This window comes from Salvelinus alpinus, chromosome 33 (genome assembly GCF_045679555.1).
Source record: "Salvelinus alpinus chromosome 33, SLU_Salpinus.1, whole genome shotgun sequence".
Lineage (NCBI taxonomy): Eukaryota > Metazoa > Chordata > Actinopteri > Salmoniformes > Salmonidae > Salvelinus > Salvelinus alpinus.
Genome location: NC_092118.1, coordinates 9011623 through 9028288, shown reverse-complemented (window position 1 = coordinate 9028288; position 16666 = coordinate 9011623). Strand labels below are relative to the sequence as shown.

The 16666-nt window shown below is 43.5% G+C and overlaps 1 protein-coding gene across 1 annotated transcript in view; it reads left to right on the top strand.

Moving 5' to 3' along the window:
- Window positions 1-2294: 2294 nt before the first annotated feature.
- The window catches only part of LOC139562764 (xylosyl- and glucuronyltransferase LARGE2s-like), an 89604-nt gene continuing 75232 nt past the window's right edge, over window positions 2295-16666 (top strand). The window contains exon 1 of the mRNA XM_071380761.1: window positions 2295-2842. The gene's annotated coding sequence lies outside the window, so the exon portion shown is untranslated. The remainder of the gene's footprint in view (window positions 2843-16666) is intronic.

Sequence of the window (16666 nt, the reverse complement as noted above, 5' to 3'; positions counted from 1 at the left end):
GCAGGATACATAGATACTAATATATACATGTAAACAGGAGTAATAGTGACCAGTAGCAGGATAAATAGATAAATAGATACTAATATATGCATGTCAACAGGAGTAATAGTGACCAGTAGCAGGATAAATAGATAAATAGATACTAATATATGCATGTCAACAGGAGTAATAGTGACCAGTAGCAGGATACATAGATAAATATATACTAATATATGCATGTAAACAGGAGTAATAGTGACCAGTAGCAGGATGCATAGATACATAGATACTAATATATACATGTAAACAGGTGTAACAGTGACCAGTAGCAGGATACATAGATAAATAGATACTAATATATACATGTAAACAGGAGTAATAGTGACAAGTAGCAGGATACATAGATACTAATATATACATGTAAACAGGAGTAATAGTGACCAGTAGCAGGATAAATAGATAAATAGATACTAATATATACATGTAAACAGGAGTAATAGTGACCAGTAGCAGGATAAATAGATAAATAGATACTAATATATGCATGTCAACAGGAGTAATAGTGACCAGTAGCAGGATACATAGATAAATATATACTAATATATGCATGTAAACAGGAGTAATAGTGACCAGTAGCAGGATGCATAGATACATAGATACTAATATATGCATGTAAACAGTAGTAATAGTGACCAGTAGCAGGATGCATAGATAAATAGATACTAATATATACATGTAAACAGGAGTAATAGTGACAAGTAGCAGGATACATAGATACTAATATATACATGTAAACAGGAGTAATAGTGACCAGTAGCAGGATAAATACATAAATAGATACTAATATATGCATGTCAACAGGAGTAATAGTGACCAGTAGCAGGATAAATAGATAAATAGATACTAATATATGCATGTCAACAGGAGTAATAGTGACCAGTAGCAGGATACATAGATAAATATATACTAATATATACATGTAAACAGGTGTAATAGTGACCAGTAGCAGGATGCATAGATAAATAGATACTAATATATACATGTAAACAGGTGTAACAGTGACCAGTAGCAGGATACATAGATAAACAGATACTAATATATGCATGTCAACAGGAGTAATAGTGACCAGTAGCAGTATACATAGATAAATAGATACTAATATATACATGTAAACAGGTGTAACAGTGACCAGTAGCAGGATACATAGATAAATAGATATTAATATATACATGTAAACAGGTGTAACAGTGACCAGTAGCAGGATACATAGATAAACAGATACTAATATATACATGTAAACAGGTGTAACAGTGACCAGTAGCAGGATACATAGATTGATACTAATGTTAATGGAAATCAATAAAGATAATTATACTGGTAGTATTACATCTAATCAATAATCATTTTAGCTGCAGTTTAGGAGTGAGAGGCGGTGTGGGTATACTGTATGTGTGTAGTGTCGGTAATGACTGTGTGAGTGAGTGAGTGAGTGAGTGAGTGAGTGAGTGAGTGAGTGAGTGAGTGAGTGAGTGAGTGAGTGAGTGAGTGAGTGAGTGAGTGAGTGAGTGAGTGAGTGAGTGAGTGAGTGAGTGAGTGTGAGTTATTGTGTGTATGTGAGTATGTGTTTGCGCGTGTGAGTTATTGTGTGTATGTGAGTATGTGTTTGCGCGTGTGAGTTATTGTGTGTATGTGAGTATGTGTTTGCGCGTCTGAGGTAATGAGTGAGTGAGTGGTGTGTGTGTCTGAGTGGGTGAACAGGGAGTACAGGAAGTGGCTAAGCGGCACACATCCTGGGGTCGTGAGCTTGGTGACGGGCTTGAACGCTGAGTTGTAGTCGATGAACAGCATCCTCACACAGGTGTTCCCCTTTCTGGGTGGGAGAGGGCAGTGTGGAGTGCAATTGAGATTGTCTTGTCTGTGGATCTGTTGGAGCGGTATGCAAATTGAGATTTTTGGAACAGGAATGATGGTAGTCACCTTGAAATGTGAGGATTACCGACTGAGACAAGGAGAGGTTGAAAATGTCAATTGAGACACCTGCCAACTGGTGTGTGTGTGTGTGTGCATATGTGTCTGTTTGCGTATGTGGGTGTTGAAGCACGTGCGTGTGTCCGAGTTAGTGAGTGTTTAGTGTGATTACTCCTAAGTGTTAACCTGTGCCAATGTCTGAATCACCAGGGAGAGGGAGGGCCTGGGAGTGTGTGTATTTCAGTGTGTGGGTGGTCAGTGCTCTCCTATTGGCTGAAACCCGAGGGGGTGTATTTCGGGGCTGGGCCAGGGCTTATGGGGGAGGGGCCGTGCGTTCAGTCTTTCTCTCGCTCAGTCTAGAGCGGAGTGTGTGAGTGTGCACACCACAGAGAGAGCAGACGATAGAAAGAGAGAGCTGTTCTATTCTGGTTTTTATTCTGTCTATCCGTTTGTCTCCTCCAGACACCCAGGACTCCTCTGGCTCTCTCTACCCCGGCAGGGTGTTTGCTGTTGGTGTAACACTCGACCAGCTCAGCCTCCCTCCTGTTGGGAACTCTGGAGCTCCCTCTCTCGCCGTCTGTGTTTGCTCTCCATCGACTGGCTGATTTTCTTCATTTGGAGTGTGTGAGAGTGTGTTTTACTCGGCAGGATTAGGCAGTCAGTATGCACTGTGGTACAAGCTGGTGGAGGGCGTTTCACTCGTAGGTGTGTGTTGTTGCCTCTCGCTCTGTGAGCCGCACTTGAGTCTCGTACACTCGTCGGATCTAACGGAACAAGCACCCACCATTCCCAAGGATTTGGGATATTTGAATAAAGGTTTAGCCTTCCCTGAATTGTGGATACAGAGAGGGACTACACATTACAACTTCCCTGAGGAGTAACATCGTCTGAGCAGGTGAGAGAGACGTACCACTGCTTTCACTGGTTATCCACATGGACTGAGGTGTGTGCTTACGTGTGCCAGCTTTTAAATCTGTTCATGTTGTGGGTAGGGGATTCCATGGCGAGTTGAATAAACTAGAGTCTGGTTCAGAGGGAGCAGAGCTTATGTGCAGCTTTCTGCAGTAAATCATAAACTGAACTGAATATGTTGACAAGTATTTTCCGCATGGATGTTTGTCTGTGTGGTTTGTGGGCAGATTCCATGTTTTAGTGCGTCTGTGTATGTCAGTGTGCTTTTTTGGTAGTTTTCGTGTGTGTGTGTGTGTGTGTGTGTGTGTGTGTGTGTGTGTGTGTGTGTGTGTGTGTGTGTGTGTGTGTGTGTGTGTGTGTGTGTGTGTGTGTGTGTGTGTGTGTGTGTGTGTGTGTGTGTGTGTGTGTGATCAGGTACATGTGACTGGTCTGTGGGCTATAGCCGAGGAAAGGTTAGAGCTAAATTAACAACATTCTTCTCTGCTGAGCCTCAGAGTATGGAGACCTCCCCCTTACTATCCCCTTATACCCACATCTGCACACCCCTCACCCTGCCCCCTCACCCCCTATCACATCTGCACCCTCCCCTCAGGCCCCCTGCTTGCACCCCCTATTAAGGCCCCATTCCCCCACCCCCATAACCCCTATCCCACTCCTGTACCACCCCCCCCCCTCCCCCCACACACACACACACCCCCTCACACACACACACACCCTTTATTGCTTCCCCATCCTAGCTCACTCACACACACACACCCTTTATTGCTTCCCCATCCTAGCTCACTCACACACACACACACACACACATCACTGACCACCCCTGGGGTCTCGCTCAAACAGCTGTTACTTCCTCGACACTTTAAACACTTCGCTGGTCACAGGTTGAGGAATGGTTCAAAAAAAAAATCACAACATCCACCCGAAATGAACCTTACAAATCGCAGTGTTGGGCGATTTGGAAAGCCATAGTCAGTCAATAAATGTTAGAATAGTACTGGTAGGAAAGGCTTTCATCTTTAGCTCACAATCTGGGGACACTATACGATTAGAAAGGTTCAAAATGTAAAACATCACAGCACAATTGAAAAATGTATGCCACATGGGAACCAAACGAGGGTGGTCTATGGTGATAGGTGGGATGGGCTCAGAGTGGCTGAGGGGTGGGATTAAAGAGCTTATGGTTGGTAATGTATTATTGTTTTGTGATTGCTTTATATACAAGTACCATGTATGTCAAATATGTATGCTAAATGTGTATGTAATATGTATATGTAAAATGTATGTATATGTAGCAGAAAAGCTGTAAAAAACAAAAAAAAGATATGTGTCCTACGAAGGAGGTGGGGGGGTGGGTTAATAGTAATAAACGGAAAAAAATTAAAAAAAATCTAAGGAAACAAAAAAATCCAAAAAACTCTTGGTTGCTGCTTTTCTGCTCCTCTCGCCCTCCCTCCACTTCTCCTCTACCCTTCCTTGCTTCTCTCCCTCCCTCACTCGTCTCCTCCTCCACTTCTTCTCTCCCTTGCTCCTCTCCTCCCTTCTTTCATTCCTCATCTCCCCTGCTGCCATTTACCATCTACCACTCTATGGGCTACCGCTGCAACGAGCTCCTGTAAAACAGTAACCAGGTTGTGTGTGTGTGTGTGTGTGTGTGTGTGTGTGTGTGTGTGTGTGTGTGTGTGTGTGTGTGTGTGTGTGTGTGTGTGTGTGTGTGTGTGTGTGTGTGTGTGTGTGTGTGTGTGTGTGTGTGTGTCAGGATATGTTTTATGCCTTAGACCTTGTATCTTCTGGAGGAATACTGTATTACTTCTCTCCCTGGGTTCTTTACCTCCTCTCTCTCTCTCTCTCTCTCTCTCTCTCTCTCTCTCTCTCTCTCTCTCTCTCTCTCTCTCTCTCTCTCTCTCTCTCTCTCTCTCTCTCTCTCTCTCTCTCTCTCTCTCTCTCTCTCTCTCTCTCTCTCTCTCACTCACTCACTCACTCACTCACTCACTCACTCACTCACTCACTCAATTTTTCAATTCAATGTAAGGGCTTTATTGGCATGGGAAACATACACTGCTCAAAAAAATAAAGGGAACACTAAAATAACACATCCTAGATCTGAATGAATGAAATATTCTTATTAAATACTTTTTTCTTTACATAGTTGAATGTGCTGACAACAAAATCACACAAAAATGATCAATGGAAATCAAATTTATCAACCCATGGAGGTCTGGATTTGGAGTCACACTCAAAATTAAAGTGGAAAACCACACTACAGGCTAATCCAACTTTGATGTAATGTCCTTAAAACAAGTCAAAATGAGAATCAGTAGTGTGTGTGGCCTCCACGTGCCTGTATGACCTCCCTACAACGCCTGGGCATGCTCCTGATGAGGTGGCGGATGGTCTCCTGAGGGATCTCCTCCCAGACCTGGACTAAAGAATCCGCCAACTCCTGGACAGTCTGTGGTGCAACGTGGCGTTGGTGGATGGAGCGAGACATGATGTCCCAGATGTGCTCAATTGGATTCAGGTCTGGGGAACGGGCGGGCCAGTCCATAGCATCAATGCCTTCCTCTTGCAGGAACTGCTGACACACTCCAGCCACATGAGGTCTAGCATTGTCTTGCATTAGGAGGAACCCAGGGCCAACCGCACCAGCATATGGTCTCACAAGGGGTCTGAGGATCTCATCTCGGTACCTAATGGCAGTCAGGCTACCTCTGGCGAGCACATGGAGGGCTGTGCGGCCCCCCAAAGAAATGCCACCCCACACCATGACTGACCCACCGCCAAACCGGTCATGCTGGAGGATGTTGCAGGCAGCAGAACGTTCTCCACGGCGTCTCCAGACTCTGTCACGACTGTCACATGTGCTCAGTGTGAACCTGCTTTCATCTGTGAAGAGCACAGGGCACCAGTGGCGAATTTGCCAATCTTGGTGTTCTCTGGCAAATGCCAAACGTCCTGCACGGTGTTGGGCTGTAAGCACAACCCCCACCTGTGGACGTCGGGCCCTCATACCACCCTCATGGAGTCTGTTTCTGACCGTTTGAGCAGACACATGCACATTTGTGGCCTGCTGGAGGTCATTTTGCAGGGCTTTGGCAGTGCTCCTCCTGCTCCTCCTTGCACAAAGGCGGAGGTAGCGGTCCTGCTGCTGGGTTGTTGCCCTCTTACGGCCTCCTCCACGTCTCCTGATGTACTGGCCTGTCTCCTGGTAGCGCCTCCATGCTCTGGACACTACGCTGACAGACACAGCAAACCTTCTTGCCACAGCTCGCATTGATGTGCCATCCTGGATGAGCTGCACTACCTGAGCCACTTGTGTGGGTTGTAGACTCCGTCTCATGCTACCACTAGAGTGAAAGCACCGCCAGCATTCAAAAGTGACCAAAACATCAGCCAGGAAGCATAGGAACTGAGAAGTGGTCTGTGGTCACCACCTGCAGAACCACTCCTTTATTGGGGGTGTCTTGCTAATTGCCAATTGCTAATTTCCACCTGTTGTCTATTCCATTTGCACAACAGCATGTGAAATTTATTGTCAATCAGTGTTGCTTCCTAAGTGGACAGTTTGATTTCACAGAAGTGTGATTGACTTGGAGTTACATTGTGTTGTTTAAGTGTTCCCTTTATTTTTTTGAGCAGTGTATATACACACACACACACACACACACACACACACACACACACACACACACACACACACACACACACACACACACACACACACATACACACACACACACACACACACACACCTTTGTGTCTTTCCAAATCATGTCCAATCAATTGAATTTACCACAGTTGGACTCCAATCAAGTTGTAGAAATATCTCAAGGATGATCAATAGAAACAGGATGCACCTGAGCTCAATTTCAAGTCTCATAGCAAAGGGTCTGAATACTTATGTAAATAATGTATTTTAAAGTTTTTTGACATTTGCAAAAATAAAATAAAAAAACGTTTTTGCTTTGTCATTATGGTGTATTGATTGTAGATTGCTGAGGATTATAATTTTTTTTAATACATTTTAGAATAAGGCTGTAATGTAACAACGTGTAAAAAGTCAAGGGGTCTGAACACTTTCCGAATGCACTGTACTTGCACATTATAACACCGCTGTACATAGCCAATAACATGATATTCGACATCTACATTTTTTTTACAACTTTTGTGAATGTAATGTTCACTAATGATTCCCTTGTTTATTCAATTTTGAGAGAGCGAGGCCACTGTGAACGAGCTGAAAGACAAGGCAAGAAGGGCCTTCAATGCCATCAAAGGGAATATCAAATTTGACATTTGGATCTGGCTAAAAACAGAGCCCCAGGACAGCAACACAATTAGACCCAACCAAATCATGAGAAAACAAAAAGATAATTACTGGACACATTGGAAAGAATGTTCACCTCATTTAAGTTTGGGTCAGTCACAGTGGTCAGGTATTCTGCCACTGTGTACTCTTTTTAGGGCCAGATAGTACTCCAATTTGCGCCGTTTTTTTGTTTGATTCTTTTCCTGTGTGAAATATTTATATTTTTGCTTTCTCATAATTTGGTTGGGTCTTAATGTGTTTCTGTCCTGGGGCTCTTTGTTGTCATTGTAAATTGTAAATAAGAATTTGTTCTTAACTGACTTGCCTAGTTAAATAAAGATTCAAATTTAAATTCTCTCTCTCTCTCGCTCTCTCCCTCTCTCTCTGTGTGCTGATGCTTGTAATGCTTATAAAGATTTGGCATGAATTCAGTCATTGCACTTCAGACGTGTGTTTGGTTAGCCCAACAGCTAGCTGTGTGTCCTGGATGGACGGCGTTAACACCTGGGACACGATCAGGAGGCAGACGCTGTGGAACGTTGCAGATAGACATGTAATGAATAGAACTGTATCCACTTTATATTATGTTCACTCTACCTATTTGTATATAATGTTTGTAAACTTTGTTTAAACTCCTCTGTATGTCTTCTCTCTCTAAATCTTGTTAATCACTAGCCGCACCATATTACCAAGTAAAATTCGGAGTATGCGTCAATGTACGTGGTGAATAAAAGTGATTCCGATTTTGGCACGATTCCTAATTCTACATGTCCGAGAGGCGTGTTTGTTCTACATAATGTATTTCTATTCCATGCTCCCAGTCTACACTGATTGAATTCCAGCTTCAGTCTTTTGCTTTACCTACACAACTCTGGACATCCATGGGTTCTCCCAGTCCATTTCCCAGGTAACCTCTAGTGCCTAATGCAATATGTTAATGTGACGCTCTGATAAGAGCCACTGATGCGTAGCGTAGCGTAGCTGCCACCGTGAAGGAGCTTATCAGCCCATGTTAACTGGTGCAGCCTATTGGTAAGGTGTGTGCATCCGTGTGTGTGTCTGTGTGCATGCACGTGTGTGTTTTCTTCAGCCCATCTCTATCAAAGGCCCAGCCCTCAGCAGCTGAGACGTACGTATGCATGTATGTTTGTGAATCCGATTAGACTAAGTGTCAGTGCCACAAGATATGACTTTTTATGGCAGTATCAGTTTTAAGAGGAGTTAAAACTGGACCCTTCTCTTCTCGTATGAATGTGGAACCGAGATGAAACTCCGTGGAGAGATTAAAGATTAAAGGCGGTGACCCGTTCCTGTAGGTTCATGCTCTACAACATTCGCAGAGTACGACCCTGCCTCACGCAGGAAGCGGCGCAGGTCCTAATCCAGGCACTTGTCATCTCCCGTCTGGATTACTGCAACTCGCTGTTGGCTGGGCTCCCTGCCTGTGCCATTAAACCCCTACAACTCATCCAGAACGCCGCAGCCCGTCTGGTGTTCAACTTTCCCAAGTTCTCTCACGTCACCCCGCTCCTCCGCTCTCTCCACTGGCTTCCAGTTGAAGCTCGCATCCGCTACAAGACCATGGTGCTTGCCTACGGAGCTGTGAGGGGAACGGCACCTCCGTACCTTCAGGCTCTGATCAGGCCCTACACCCAAACAAGGGCACTGCGTTCATCCACCTCTGGCCTGCTCGCCTCCCTACCTCTGAGGAAGTACAGTTCCCGCTCAGCCCAGTCAAAACTGTTCGCTGCTCTGGCACCCCAATGGTGGAACAAACTCCCTCACGACGCCAGGTCAGCGGAGTCAATCACCACCTTCCGGAGACACCTGAAACCCCACCTCTTTAAGGAATACCTAGGATAGGATAAAGTAATCCTTCTAACCCCCCCCTTAAAAGAGTTAGATGCACTATTGTAAAGTGGTTGTTCCACTGGATATCATAAGGTGAATGCACCAATTTGTAAGTCGCTCTGGATAAGAGCGTCTGCTAAATGACTTAAATGTAAATGTAAAAATTAAACACCGTGATGTAAATGAATGTGGAACCGAGATGAAACTCTGTGGAGAGATTAAACACCCTGATGTAAATGAATGTGGAACCGAGATGAAACTCTGTGGAGAGATTAAACATCGTGATGTAAATGAATGTGTTTATGCAATGTAAGTGTAATTACGTGTTATGAGCACAGACGTGCACGTGCGTGTGCACGCACACACACGCTGCTCAGCCAGTGGTGGTCGGATGTGCTCTTTGACATTGTGACCTGTTGCCGTATCAACGGATGGACATTAATCATACCGAGAGAAGGGGAGACGGGCGTCCAGCCTCTCTAACGTTTTAGAGCGGTGGGCCAGTAACCGAATGGTCGCTGAGCAAAGAACTTAACCCCCTAATTGCTCCTGTAAGTCACTCTGGATAAGACTGTCTGCTTAATGACTAAACGTTCCCCCTCTGCCCTCCATGACTCATGCATGATGTATGACTTCAGAGTGACCCCTCTTTGTCCCATGGGAACCCCACAGTAAACCCTGTAAGTTCAAGCTTGTAAGTACCCTCCCCCCGGTTCTTTTAGTACTGATTGATGAACTGGTGGCGTGCTCTCTGGAGCGGATGACAAAACAATGATGCTTCTATTAGTTATCGACTAACGGAGATTACTAGGCCTGTACCTCACTCTCTCTTTCTCATACGCCCACATTCTCTCATTAACACTCTCGCTCTCTACCTCGTGCACTTTCTCTCCGTGGTTCATTCTTTCTTTCCCTCTGCAATTTCCTCACCATGTGTTCTGTCTCTCCCTTCGTTTGATCCTGTTTTCTTTCGATTCCTTCGCTCTTTTTGCTCAGCAGTAAAATGGCAGGGATGGCAGACATTTCCGTATTAAGCCAACATCTCTTTATTACACCCATGGCTGATTTATGAAAGACCACGCCCCACCCCCCTCTCCTCTCTTTCCCCCCATCCCTCTCAACCCTCCTCTAGACGCTCCCCTGTTCCTCTAATGGTAATGCGTTCTCCATTAACCCCACCTGATGGCTATGCGAGTAATTATAAGTCTATTGACGGCCCTGTGGCCACACACAATGAGAAATAAATAACGCGTTCGCCCAAGCAGAAACGCATTGGTTAGCTCTCTCCCTCCCTGCTCCCACCTCTCTCTCTCTCTCTCTCTCTCTCTCTCTCTGCTCCCACCTCTCTCTCTCTCTCTCTCTCTCTCTCTCTCTCTCTCACAACTCAAGAAGCTATAGGCCTTGATTTTTCCACAGAACTGCATTGTGCCTTACATCTCTCTTATTGGCTATTGTATGAGTTCTGACTCTCAGAGAGCCTCGCTCTATCATCTTCCCTTCAACAGCGAGGCTGTGTCCTTTATCCACATACCGTGTGTGTTCCACTCCTCGTCCACTCCACTTTCAACTCCACTCCCCCACCGCCATTATTATACGTATGCTGTGTTCACAAATAGAACTGGTGAATGATGTGAATAGGTTGTTGAGTCCATCTGTATTCTTCTCTGATGTATGTGGAATATTGTGTGTATGACCTATAGCCGTATCATTTTAGAGTGGAGCCATGGCCATATTATCCAGCCTTTTTCCCCCACATGGGCCGTCTTCCTATAGTATATGTAAAGCTTTACCGCTCTGTTGGTAAATCTAAATAGGCATATGTATGTGACTCCTATCCTTCCTTCACACTTGACTCCTTGCCTTCCTTCCTTCTGTACTGGTGAAAGCATACATTTGGTTGGCGTCACACTTGTCACTTTGACTTATCACTTGCTTTTAGATCAGGGCAAGAAAAAGTAGAGGAGAAGAAGCCACTTTATTTTGAGATGCAAACATTGACACTATTGTTATCGTTTCATAGTCATCTTTTCCAGAGGTTAGGGGTCATAGCGTCCTACATAACGTCAACCCGTGCTCCTCTGGACCTGCTGATGCTGTTAAGTTATTGAGGCAATTTCAAGTTGTTATAACTCATATTTCATTCACTTTGGAGTCATGCCACATTACTTACACTGGTATGATTTATCGTTGGTTGTTGGTCACTAAATCTCCACCGTGTGGTGTTGTGTGAGACATTAGGCAAGCCTAGGCGCCAGGATGATTTGCTGTGGTAGAGAGTCGCGCATGAAGACTTCTGATTGCTTGATTGATTCGAGGTCGTTGTTGTTTGCTTACTCACTTTGGATGTTTACTTCCACAGTATGCCCGAGAACGCTTGTCAGACTCATGGCTTAGGGGTCGGCAATAACCATTAACTAGTGTAAGTCAAACTATGCTGTAACTAAGATGGCGAATCAACGTTTTTACAACTCGTTTATCGAAGGCCCCCTTCTTGATTTATGCCATGTTGTGAAAATATCGTCCGATGCCGTTGTGTGCTCAATAATTGAATTAGGCACTCTGTGTACGCAGTGCTATTTCACTTCACTCTGCTTGGAGTTTAAGACCCTATCCTAGTTATAGAGACTCAAAGAGGGAAGGAGGCAGAGAGAGAATGGGGTTGGTAGAAGTTTAATATGAAATATTGAAGTACTACTACTTTGTTCCCTCCCGGTGCACGAAAGCATGCAGGAGGCATGTTGAAACAACGTGTTCACATCTAACGTTCATCCAACATTCATGCCACATTGTGGTGTATGTGTGTGTGTGTCTGACACAGAATGCCTGAGAGTAGGCCTACACTCCTCCAACAAACTACTTTCGAAAGGAGTGGGAACAAAGCAGAACACAGACACACAAAGAGATGATATATATTTTTTTAATAATAAGTTATATGATATAACTGTTCCTCCGTGTTGGTTCAGATTCTTATGGGCGTGTGTAATCACTATCAGCCAGGATATGCTCTCGATACTTTCTAGTTCTGTGTGCGTGTGCGTGTGCGTGTGTGTGTGTGTGTGTGTGTGTGTGTGTGTGTGTGTGTGTGTGTGTGTGTGTGTGCGCTTCCGAACTGAGGTCATTTCACTGCACTCGTTTTCCTGTAGACATCCAAAGCAGAGTCTGACGAGATAGCCTTGCAGCCATCCCTCTCTTCCACATGGTTGAACAGAGAGAAATGGAAGACAAGGAGGGATGAGAGTGGGAGCAGAGTATAAAGAGAGACTGGGGAGGATGGTTGATATCATGGCCCCTGTCCAACATTTTCCCACTCATCCTGCTCTTTTCCTATTGAGATGGGTGAAGGGAAGGGTCCCGCCAGGCAGACAGAGAGGAGTCAGAGTGTGCGCATGTGCATGTTTGTGCACGTGCGTGCATGTGTGTGTGTGTGAGACCTGTAGAGGAGTTGCCCCTCCTCATGCCCACTATTGTGCTCCGAAGAGATGGGCAGCACTTACTCAGTACCTATTATGTCGAACACTATAGGTGAGTGTGAGTCCAGGGTCATAGAGCTGCAGAGACATGCATGAGACTGAACGTGTGGCTGATTATTCAGTTTCATTCAGTGAATTTAATCCATGACACTAATGTTAGCTAGTCCTTTAGAATAGGGGATAATTCTGTTCTGAATAGGTAACTGGCACCTGCTTTATCCTCTCTTCCCCCTGCTCTATATAACATATGCATAGCTGTTTAATTGCTAATAGCCACTAATAGCTCTACAGGCCCCGATGCCTACATGACTGAATAGGCTGATAGGTGCTTTACATAGAAATACCCCCGTACTGTTGTGTGAGCGATTGTGTCTGTAACAGCTGCCCCAATAAGACCAGTAAATTCTACTCAATACGGCCCAGTACATCTTTTTTGAAGGTAAATACAGTATAATGTGACACAACATAACTTTTGTTGTACAATGCATTCTTACGTCCGTACAGTTACGTAGTAGAAAAATAACACTGCTACCTCTATGGCTCAAACTGCTATGTATTGTTTTGAAGTGGTGGGATCTGTGTAGTACAATATAGATCGGGTTGGAGTTCCTAATGGCATGACTTTCTATTGCTGCTCTGTGTATCTGTGACCCAGTTTGTAGATCTGTAAAGTCAGAGGGAGATGCTTTGTCCGCTGGCTGTGTTCCCGACCTCCCTATACCCGCGTGTTTAAAGGAGAGGTTCACCCATTTTGAATGTTATGGTTTTTGTGCGTCTCTGAGGGGTGCTCTATTGATTCCCAGGGTCATGTTTTCATGTGTATCTGAGCTGTTGCCATTCAAGCATGCAGAAAGTATGACGTAACGTTGCGATAAAGCCACTCTCACTACGCTGGAGGTTAATAGGAATATGATTTTTAGATCACGAAAAGCTCTGATATATGTCAGATTTCAATACTGGCCGATGCCATAGCGCAGAGCGTTGTCTTCTCTTGAATGAGCCATTGGTCGTATTTTTGCGATTTTCCTACTTCGAGAAATGTGTAATTTAACAGAGGATCTAGCACATTTCTCCTGTTTGTCTGCCTCTTCAGTCCAGGGTGCATTGCATGGTGCTGTTGCATGGCTGTTGTGAATGTCAGACTCCATTCTGTGAGGCACATCGATCTGCAGGTTGAATATGGTGAGATTGTTGACTCCTAAATTGATAGTGCAGTTTGTTTAGGCGATTTTACAGTAAACTAGCTACTTCACATGCTGATACTGACTTTGGTATTATTGTGTGTAGCTACGTTTGCTAGCTAGCTAGCTACCTAACTAGCCAGCCAGCCAGCTCAGAGAGAGCATTGCATTGTGGGTTTTGTAGTTGACTTGAGCTGCAACATATTTTCACATGTTGCTACCAACCTTATTATAATGACAAAATGAAACATTTGTTCACAAAAAATATTGTTCTCACATATTAGTGTTGTTTAACACTGTAAATGAATGAATTCATGGTTCTGGATAGGTTTATCCTTTTATCAGGAATCGTTGATCTACAGTGGTTCCTCCTTTAAAAGTTGCGTTGTACTGTGGCACGTCATTTTATCATCAGTCATTTTTTCTGTCACTGAAAGTTATTGCTAGTTTGACTACCAGAGGGCATCTTTGAGAAGCATTTGATAGCATTCCATATTGGCATTACCAGATAATTTTAAACCTTTTTTGTAATAACATAAAATATGGGATTGATTTTAAGAAATTTGAGTTAATTAATTGAATTAATATTATGGGGTTTCGATTCAGAGAAAAACAAAAAACTAAACCCTCGGGGTTTCCGTTAGGATGGAATGGAAAATATGGCGCTGTACAACGTGACTGTCGGGAGTAGGCTACAGGATTGGAGGATTCTACATTGTTTGCCTTCATTTGACAACTTGGTTCCAATATTTCTGTAAATCAGTGATATTTATTCCCATAGTAATTTGTTATGGGTCATTAACTAAATCAACATCTGCATTTTGAAATAGTTTTTTAAATCATTATTTTATTAACAAAATGTGTTTATTTGTTTATTAGGCTACTGTGCAGTCTACAATACACACTGTAGTCAATATGGGTAAGGGCCTAATTTTTATAACATTAACCGTGTGTATGTAGATGTGGACAGATAGATACCAATGATTTGTTTAAAGTTCACACCTAGCTCAAGTTGGGGCGGGGGGGTGTTTCTCACCTAGCTCGGCTATTAGACAATTCTTTAGTAAAGGTTGAATAGTCTATCGTTCAGCTAATAGCCCACCCTGCTACGTTTGTGAAAAACGAATAATAATTATTTTCCCCCTTTTCACATGTTAAAGACTCCAATTGATAAAGTGTTTTTAGCCACAATCGGCCCCAACCCCAATTAATACATTTGGGCACAGTCGATAGCGTTCTGGACTTCGGGCTAGAATGTTGAGGGGTTTGAAACCTGCTCCTGCTTGTTTCATTACATTATTATGCAGGTCTCAGAGCAAATAGCCTGGATTGTTACTCCCATCTCGTTTCCCGCTCTCTTCCACGCGTCATTCAGCACGCTTGTGGGCGTGCTGGCAGGATGTAATGTTTTTTATTCTGTATATATGAATTACAAATCAGCCTTTACTGAAATCATGTTTCTAGTCTATTGCGTAGTTACAATGTGTAATCATTGATGTCTCAGGAGCAGGAGTGGTAAACACTGTGTATAATTGTAATACATACATGCGGACACAGCAAAAGTCACAGAATGGAGTTTGATACACCTGGTATTGGATATGACAGAGAAAAAAAACTTGCTAAATAGCGATATTCGTAAATTAACTTTATGACAGAAAAATATGCACAATCGTTTGTCTCTACATTAACTAACATATTCCTCTCAATTGTAAATGTTTTGCTTGACTCGTTATGATGTTATAACTACTTACATTTGTTTCCTCCGTAATGTTTTGTCAGCCATCTTTGCTGAAGAAAGTCACCAGGGAGGAGTGGCTTGCGTCAAATTCGTCATTGGAACCACTCAATATGATTGGTCAAATAAAATTATTGGGACCCAAATGCATAATGAGTGCTCTAACTCCCCCTTGTGGTGGTTTGGAGAAGTGAAGCCATGACGCTGGGTATCTCCAAGTCCCGCGGTGTAAGCCCACAACTTTTAAAGGAGGAGCCACTGTATGCTCTCATCTTGTCTTTATAGTCTTTTTGATTGGCATGTCTATTCTGTGCCACGGTGTTGTGTGTGTGTGGCAGTTTGTGATGTAGCTGTTTGAGAGGGTGTGCGTGTGTGCGTGCCTGTGTGTGTGCTTGCGTGCGTGTATAGTATGCCCTCAGTTTCTTGACACACAGGAATAAGTGTTATAAAGATCTGTTCAAATACACCCCCAGGACGAATATGACACTTAAAACAAATCTGACAAGCTACCACTTAGATAAGGTCATTTTCAGTTTTTCATAAATTCTTAGAATGTTTGGGAGTTATGTATACTAAGGCATTTGTGAAAATTCTATAGCAATATAGAGTGGGAAAGCGGCCGTGCATTTGGACAATTTATAGACACTGCAGTAAATAAAACCCAAATAAAAACATCTGTCTTGTCCAGGACCAGAGTCTACACACAGACGTGTGCTCTATAGCCGATCAGAGCTACAGTAGGCCTTTACAGTGCATTCGGAAATTATTTAGACCCCTTGACTTTTTCAACATTTTGTTATGTTACAGATTTATTCTAAAATGGATAAAACAAAATAATCCTCATCAATCTACACACAATAACCCCAAAAAACAGGTTTTTAGAGATGTTTGCAGATATATTTCAAATAAAAAACAATAAAGAAATTTTGCTATGAGACTCAGAATTGAGCTCAGCTGCATCCTGTTTCCATTGTTCATCCTTGAGATGTTCCCAAAACTTGATTGGAGTCCACCTGTGGTCAATTCAATTGATTGGGCATGATTTGGAAAGGCACACATGTGTCTAAATAAGGTCCCACAATTGACAGTGCATGTCAGAGCAAAAACCAAGCCATGAAGTCGAAGGAATAGTCCGTAGAGCTCCGACACATGATTGTGTCGAGGCACAGATCTGGGGAAGGGTACCAAATAATGTCTGCAGCATTGAAGGTCCCCAAGAACACAGTGGCCTCCATCAGCTCTTCCTAGAGCTGGTCGCCCGGCC